This window comes from Astatotilapia calliptera, chromosome 18 (genome assembly GCF_964374335.1).
Source record: "Astatotilapia calliptera chromosome 18, fAstCal68.1, whole genome shotgun sequence".
Taxonomy (NCBI): Eukaryota; Metazoa; Chordata; class Actinopteri; order Cichliformes; family Cichlidae; genus Astatotilapia; species Astatotilapia calliptera.
Genome location: NC_137439.1, coordinates 31,219,706 through 31,228,326, shown reverse-complemented (window position 1 = coordinate 31,228,326; position 8,621 = coordinate 31,219,706). Strand labels below are relative to the sequence as shown.

Sequence of the window (8,621 nt, the reverse complement as noted above, 5' to 3'; positions counted from 1 at the left end):
CGAGAGTGGGAGTGGAGGCCGCCGAGTCTGCTGAGTCCATTTCCTGGCGGGATGATTCTGTCACGAGCTGAAAGCAGGGACTCAAGCGCAGAGCAGGTTGATGTCTCAGAACACGATTTATTTACACACCCGTGCAATAATATATACAGTGACGGGAAATTCAGGGTTCCAGGGGATTAGGGGAAGGCTCTCTCTCTCTCACGCTCGCTCACGTCCTCACACACGTTCGTACCGCGGGGAGGTCACAGGTCCGGGAAGATAAGCTGGAACAGGGAAAGGGAGAAATCACTCACAAATCACGAAGGCATAAAGGTGTAAGACCACGGGAGCTGGAAAGGTAGACTAACGTCAGTAGCGCAATCATCCCGCGATGAGAGGATCTGTGACCCAGCCTCAAATAGAAGACGGATAATCAGCTGATCGCCAACAGCTGTGAGAGCCAAGGGCGGGAGCCAGCTGTGAGCTCCGCCCAGGCAGAGAGATAGGGGGAGAAAGAGAAAAAAAACACAAGTGTAGCCTTGTGAGGCCGGCTGGGCAGGCACGGGGACCATGACACACAAGCCCTGGTGTGGTGAATATGGCCTCAAAGGGAGCACTGACCCTGGTGTAATGTGGAAGGCATCAGCCAGTAGCACAGGCCTTTGTATATTGTGGAAGGGATCAGCCACCAACACAGTCACTGGTGAAATGTAAATGTCCTCAGCCAGTAGAACAGGTAATGTGGATGGCCTTAGCCAACACCACTGGCCCTGGTGAAATGTGCATGATATCGGTTAGCACCACAGGCCGAGGTGTAATGTGGATGGCATCAACGAGCAACAGATGCCCTGGTGGGGTGAAGATGGCCTCACATGAAGCACTGTCTCTGGTGTAATGTGGATGGTAGAAGCCGGCATCACAGGCCGTGATGTAATGTGAATGTCCTCAGCCAGTAGCACAGGCCCTGGTGTGGTGAAGATGGCCTCACAGGAAGCACCGTCCCTGTTGTAATGCGGATGGCCTCATCCGACAACAGTCGCCTTGATGAAATGTGGATGTATTGGCCAGCACCAAAGGCCCTGGTGTAATGTGAATGTCCTAAGCCAGTAGCACAGACCCTTGTGTATTGTGGATGGCATCAGCCATCAACACAAGCCCTGATGAAATGTGGATGGTATCAACGAGTAGCACAGGCCCTGGTGAAACGTAGTTGGACTCAGCGAGTATCACAGTCCCTGGTGTAATGTGAATGGACTTAGCCACCATCACTGGCCCTGGTGAAATGTGCATAATATTGGTCAGCACCACAGGCCCAAGTGTAATGTAGATGACATCAGCTAGTAATACAGGTTCTGGTCAAATTTACATGGCCTCGGAAAGCAGTACAGGCCCTGGTGTGGTGAATTTGGCCTCACAGGAAGCAGTGGCAGTGGTGTAATGTGGATGACATTAGCCAGAAGCACAGGCCCTGGTGAAATGCGGATGGTATGACCCAGCATCGTAGGCCCTAGTGTGGTGAAGGTGGCCTCACAGGGAGCATTGGCCCTGGTGCAATGTGGATGGCCTCAGTTAACAACAGTGGCCCTGGTGAAATGTGGATGGTATTGGTAAGCACCACACACCCTAGTGTAATGTGAATGGCCTAAGCCAGCAACACACACCCTGGTGTGGTGATTATGGCCTCACAGGAAGCACTGGCAGTGGTGTAATGTGGATGGCCTCATCCAAGGACACTGGACCTGGTGAAATGTGGTGGCATTAGCCAGTATCAAAGGCGCTTGTGTATTGTGGATGTTCACAGCCAGCAACACAGGCCCTGGTGAAATGTAGATGGTTTCGGAAAGCACCACAGGCCCTGGTGTAATGTGAATGGCCTTAGCCAGTAGTACAGGCCATTGTGTATTGTGGATCGCAGCAGACATCAAAAGACAAGCCCTGTTGTAATGCGGATGGCATGAGTCAGTACCACACACACTTGTGTAATGTGAATGGCCTTAGCCAACACCACTGGCCCTGGTGAAATGTACATGATATCGGTCAGCACCACAGGCCCAGGTGTAATGTGGATGGCCTCAGCCTCACAGTAGCACAGGCCATTGTGTATTGTGGATCGCAGCAGCCATCAAAACACAAGCCCTGTTGTAATGTGGATGGCATGAGTCAGTACCACTGTCCCTGGTGTAAAATGTATGGCCTCAGCCAACTACAGTGGCCCTGGTGAAATGTTGATGGTATTGGCCAGTAACACAGGCCCTGGTGAAATGAGGATGCATCACCCAGCAGCACAGGCCCTGGTGGGGTCAATATGGCCTAACAGGGAGCACTGTCCCTGGTGTAATGTGGATGGCGTCAGCCAAAACCACTTTTTCTGGTGAAATGTGGATGGTATTGGCCAGCACCACAGGCCCTGGCGTAATGTGCATGTCCCGAGCCAACACCACTGGCCCTGGTGTAATGTGGATGTTTTCGGACAGCACCACAGGCCCTGCTGAAATGTGGATGGTATTGGCCAGCACCACAGGCCCTGGTGAAATGTAAATGTCCTCAGCCAACGCCACTGGCCCTGGTGTAATGTGGATCGCATCAGCCATGACCACAGGCCCTGGTGAAATGTAGTTGGCCTCAGCCATGACCAGAGGCCCTGGTGAAATGTAAATGTCCTCAGCCAGCACCACACACCTTGGTGTAATGTGAATGGCCTTAGCCAACACCACTGGCCCTGGTGAAATGTGCATGATATCTGTCAGCACCCCAGGCCCAGGTGTAATGTGGATGGTATCAACGAGCAGCAGAGGCCCTGGTGGGGTGAAGATGGCCTTACAGGAAGCACTGTCCCTGGTGTAATGTGAATGGTAGAAGCCGGCATCACAGACCGTGATGTAATGTGGATGGCCTCAGCCAACAACAGTGGCCGTGGTGAAATGTGGTTGATATTGGCCAGCACCACTGGCCCTGGTGTAATGGGAATGTCCTAAGCCAGTAGCACAGGCCCTTGCGTATTGTGGATGTCATCAGCCAGCAACACAAGCCCTGGTGAAATGTGGATGGTATCATTGAGTAGCACAGGCCCTGGTGTGGTGATGATGGCCTCACAGGAAGCACTGTCCCTCGTGTAATGTGGATGGCCTGATCCAACAACACTGGCCCTGGTAAAAATGTGGATGGTAACCGCCAAAACCACAGGCCCTGGTGTAATGTGCATGGCATCAACTAGTAGCATAGGCCCTGATGAAGTTTAATTGGTCCAAGCCAGCAACACAGGCCCTTGTGTAATGTAGATGGCTTCAGAAAGCAGTAAAGCCCCTTGTGTGGTAAAGATGGCCTAATCTAACAACACTGTCCCTGGTGAAATATGGATGGTATTGGTAAGCACCACACACCTTGGTGTAATGTGAATGGCCTTAGCCAACACCACTGGCTCTGGTGAAATGTGCATGATATCTGTTGGCACCCCAGGACCAGGTGTAATGTGGATGGCATCAACGAGCAGCAGAGGCCCTGGTGGGGTGAAGATGGCCTCACAGGAAGCACTGTCCCTGGTGTAATGTGGATGGCCTGATCCAACAACACTGGCCCTGGTAAAAATGTGGATGGTAACCGCCAAAACCACAAGTGACCCTGATATAATGTGGATGGCATCAGGCACTAGCAAAACCCTGATCTGGTGAAGATGTTCTCACAGGTAGCACTGGATCTGGTGTAATGTTGATGGCATCAGGCAGTAGCACAGACCCTGGTCTGGTGAAGATGGTCTCAGAAAGAAAGCACAGGCCCTGGTGTGGTGAAGACAGTCTCACAGGGAGCACTGGCCCTGGTGAAACATGGATGGCCTCAGCAGGCACCACAGGCCCTGGTGTGGTGATGATGGCCTCAGCCATGACCACAGGCCCTGGTGAAATGTAGTTGGCCTCAGTCATGACCACAGGCCCTGGTGAAATGTAAATGTCCTCAGCCAGTAGCACAGGCCCTGATGCAAAGTGGATGGCATGAGCCAGCAACGTAGTTCTTGTGAAATGTGGATAGCCTCAGCCAGCAACGCAGGCCCTGGTGAAATGAGGATGTATCACCCAGCAGCACAGGCCCTGGTGTGGTCAATATGGCCTCACAGGGAGCACTGTCCCTTGGTGTAATGTGGATGGTATTGGCCAGCACCACAGGCCCTGGCGTAATGTGCATGTCCCCAGCCAACACCACTGGCCCTGGTGTAATGTGGATGGCATCAGCCATGACCACAGGCCCTGGTGTAATATGGATGGCATCAGCCAGCAACGCAGGCCTTTGTATAATGTGGATGGAATCAGCCACAAACACAGGCCGTGGTGAAATGTAGATGTCCTCAGCCAGTAGCACAGGCCTTGTTGTAATGTGGATGGCCTCATCTAACAACACTGTCCTTGGTTAAATGTGCATGATATCGGTCAGCAGCACAGGGCCAGGTGCAATGTGGATGGCATCAATGAGCAGCAGAGGCCCTGGTAGGGTGAAGATGGCATCACAGGAAGCACTGTCCCTGGTGTAATGTGTATGGTAGAAGTCGGCGTCACAGGCCGTGATGTAATGTGAATGTCCTCAGCCAACACCACTGGCCCTGGTGTAATGTCGATGGCATCAGCCATGACCACAGGCCCTGGTGAAATGTAGTTGGCCTCAGTCATGACCACAGGCCCTGGTGAAATGTAAATGTCCTCAGCCAGTAGCACAGGCCCTGATGTAAAGTGGATGGCATGAGCCAGCAACGTAGTTCTGGTGAAATGTGGATAGCCTCAGCCAGCAACGCAGGCCCTGGTGAAATGAGGATGTATCACCCAGCAGCACAGGCCCTGGTGTGGTCAATATGGCCTCACAGGGAGCACTGTCCCTGGTGTAATGTGAATGGCCTTAGCCAACAACACTTGCCCTGGTGAAATGTGAATGGTATTGGCCAGCAGCACAGGCCCTTTTGTAATGTGGATGGCCTCATCTAACAACACTGTCCCTGGTGAAATATGGATGGTATTGGTCAGCAGCACAGGGCGAGGTGTAATGTGGATGGCATCAATGAGCAGCAGAGGCCCTGGTGGGGTGAAGATGGCCTCACAGGAAGCATTGTCCCTGGTGTAATGTGGATGGTGGAAGTCGGCGTCACAGGCCGTGATGTAATGTGGATGGCCTCAGCCAAAAGCACAGGCCCTGGTGTGGTGAAGATGGCCTCACAGGAAGCACTGTCCCTGGTGTAATGTGAATGTCCTCAGCCAACACCACTGGCCCTGGTGTAATGTGGATGTCATCAGCCATGACCACAGGCCCTGGTGAAATGTAGTTGGCCTCAGACATGACCACAGGACCTGGCGAAATGTAAATGTCCTCAGCCAGTAGCACAGGCCCTGTTGTAATGTGGATGGCCTCATCTAACAACACTGTCCCTGGTGAAATATGGACGGTATTGGTCAGCACCACACACCCTGGTGTAATGTGATTGGCCTTAGCCAACAACACTTGCCCTGGTGAAATGTGGATGGTATTGGCAAGCAGCACAGGCCCTGGCGTAATGTGCATGTCCCCTGCCAACACCACTGGCGCTGGTGTAATGTGGATGGCATCAGCCAGTATCACAGGCCCTGGTGAAATGTGGATGTTTTCGGACAGCACCACAGGCCCTGGTGAAATGTGGATGGTATTGGCCAGCACCAAAGGCCCTCTTAGAAAGAACATTCCCTGGTGTAATTTTGATGGCCTCATCCAACAGTACGGGCCTTGGTGTATTGAAGATGTCTTCATCCATCACCACATGCACTGGTGTGGTGATGATGGCCTCACAGGAAGCACTGTCCCTGGTGTAATGTGAATGTCCTCAGCCAACACCACTGGCCCTGGTGTAATGTGGATGGCATCAGCCAGTATCACAGGCCCTGGTGAAATGTGGATGTTTTCGGACAGCACCACAGGCCCTGGTGAAATGTGGATTGTATTGGCCAGCACCACAGGCCCTTGTGTTTTGTGGATGTCATTAGCCAGCAACACAATTCCTGGTGAAATGTGGATGGTTTCAGAAAGCACCACATGCCCGGGTGTAATGTGGATGCCATGAACGAGTAGCACAGGCCCTGATGGGGGCCCAGCCCTGGAGCAGGGTGCCGCCGGTGCATCTAGCCACCTGGGGGGCTCTTCAACTGGTGGGGAAGATTTGCACATCTTGCAGGAGCTTTCCTCTCCTCAGGAGCTCTCTCTGCAGGAGGGGGAGATACAGGAGAGGTGGAGGAAGATCTCAGCCTGGGTGTTTATTGTCTTATGTAGTCTGGAAGATGAGTGGATGGTGGGGTGGGTGCAGTTTTCTCTGTGGTGGGGTTGGGTGGGTGGACTGTCCCGGGCTTTGTGGGGCCGGGAGGCGCTGCTGCACTGGGCCCCGGTCTGGATGGGCCTGGGCCTCCTTTCCCTGGCGGGTCGCGGATTATGGGGGTGCCTACTGGGGTCAGCGGGGGAGCTGGCCCCAGGGAGGGGTCACTTGCCCCTCCCTTCCTTCCCTCCCCATCTCCAGCTGCCTCCCTCTTCCCGCTCCACCACAACCACCCGCACATGCAGGACCTTGGAGTAGGGGTATGTCACCAGGGTGCAGAGGAGGCTACCCCCCCCCCCCCCCCCTCTGTCCCCTTCTGGCTGCCTCTGCCTCAATTTTATCCCACAACTTAGACATTCACATTACTCACACTCTCATTACACATACATATAGGATCTTGGGGGTGGGCATGATACACGGAATCCAAAGTACCATCAGGGTGTACACCCCACCCCTGGCGTCGTTGCCCACCTCTCAATGTTAAATACACGTAGACATTGAGGGCTAGCAGGAGGGACCATGCGCTTACCTGCTGCTCTCTGGCAGGTAGCTCCATGCCCTCCTGGGTTTTAAATGCACCTTAGAACACACATGCATCAACACTACAATGAGCGGGTGGAGGGAGGTTTGGAGTCTTCTCTCACCCCCGTTCTCTGCGACCTGCTGGAGGAGGGGGGCTAGGAGAAGGAGTTGGCCGTCCGACTGCGGTCTGGAGTGTGGGGCCTCCCTGCTGCTGCGGAGTCGGGGCGGTCTGCCTCCCCCCACCGCAGGGAAAAGGGTAACACCACCTGGGTCTGGGTGCAGTTCCCCCCTCCAGGGGCAAGGGTACCTAGACCCGGTTTGTAGAGTACGCTTGGGGAGTGTGATCGTGTGTACAGCGTCTCTTTATGTCTGTCTCCACGTTGGTTGAGTGTGGAGTAAGTGCATATGAGAGCATGAGGGTGGGAATGGATGTTTGTATATGTGTGTGCCTGTATTTCTGTGTCTATATGTCAGGTTGGGTGTCAGGCGCCACCTCTCTGGGGACATCTTAGGCCCTCCAAGGTTTGGAGGCCTATCTCCCCCTACCACCACTTCCCCTGCCAGTGGCGGACTCCCTCAGACATCGGTGCGTTGGTGGTTCTTTGTGTCCGGGGATGGGCGTCCAGGTACACACCGGCTCACTCCTTGGCGGCCGCTTATCGGGGCCTGGAACCTGGGGCTCGCCCGGGCCACTTCGGAGGTGGGGTGCCCCGGGCCTCTCGGGGGATGGTATTGGCCAGCACCACAGGCCCTGACGTAATGTGCATGTCCCCAGCCAACACCACTGGCCCTGGTGTAATGTGGATGGCATCAGCCAGAATCACAGGCCCTGGTGAAATGTGGATGTTTTCGGACAGCACCACAGGCCCACATGCCCTGGTGTAATGTGGATGGCATCAGCCATGACCACAGGCCCTGGTGAAATGTAGTTGGCCTCAGCCAACTACATTTCAGGCCTGGTGAAATGTAAATGTCCTCAGCCAGTAGCACAGGCCCTGTTGTAATGTGGATGGCCTCATCTAACAACACTGTCCCTGGTGAAATATGGACGGTATTGGTCAGCACCACACACCCTGGTGTAATGTGAATGGCCTTAGCCAACACCACTGGCCCTGGTGAAATGTGGATGGCATCAACGAGTAGCAGAGGCCCTGGTCGGGTGAAGATGGCCTCACAGGAAGCACTGTCCCTGGTGTAATGTGGATGGTAGAAGCCGGCATCACAGACCGTGATGTAATGTGGATGGCCTCAGCCAACAACAGTGGCCCGGGTGAAATGTGGTTGATATAGAGATTGAAAATGTGACGTCACTCAGGGGTAAAACAGCAAAGAATTCTGGGAACTCGTGGCAAGAGGTACTAGCGCACGCAGGCTTTCAATTGAAATCAGTTATACAGCGATAAAAAGAAACACAAAAAATGTCAAGAAGCTGTTGTATTATTAACTGCAATAGCCGGTCGCATGACAGCCACGAGAAGCCGACGGGTAAAGAGATCGGTTGTTATCGGATTACGTCGTTGAAGAGAAATTGTTCGAGCCATGTTTCCGAAGTAACAAAGAGGCGACTGGATTGCAGCCATTCAAAGACAAAATATAACGTCTCAGAACACTCCAGCTCACAGGTTAGTCTGCTCCAAGCATTTCCACAAAGGTCAGTCTGCTGTTGTAGTTAATGCGTCATTTTTCATACCATAATTGGTGATATAGGTTACAAGCAAGTCTGGCGCTGAACAGAAATTGTCGCGCTATGCTCCTTTATTTATTGTGTTTATTGTGCATAAATAGTAAATTGTCCTGAAACAATATT

The 8,621-nt window shown here is 53.3% G+C and overlaps 1 long non-coding RNA gene across 1 annotated transcript; it reads right to left on the bottom strand.

Moving 5' to 3' along the window:
• Positions 1 to 97: 97 nt before the first annotated feature.
• Positions 98 to 508, bottom strand: LOC113021736 (uncharacterized). The gene is made up of 2 exons (XR_003272343.2): positions 348 to 508; positions 98 to 263 (listed from the first exon to the last, which is right to left on the bottom strand). It is a non-coding gene; the product is annotated as an uncharacterized LOC113021736 (long non-coding RNA).
• Positions 509 to 8,621: the final 8,113 nt, after the last annotated feature.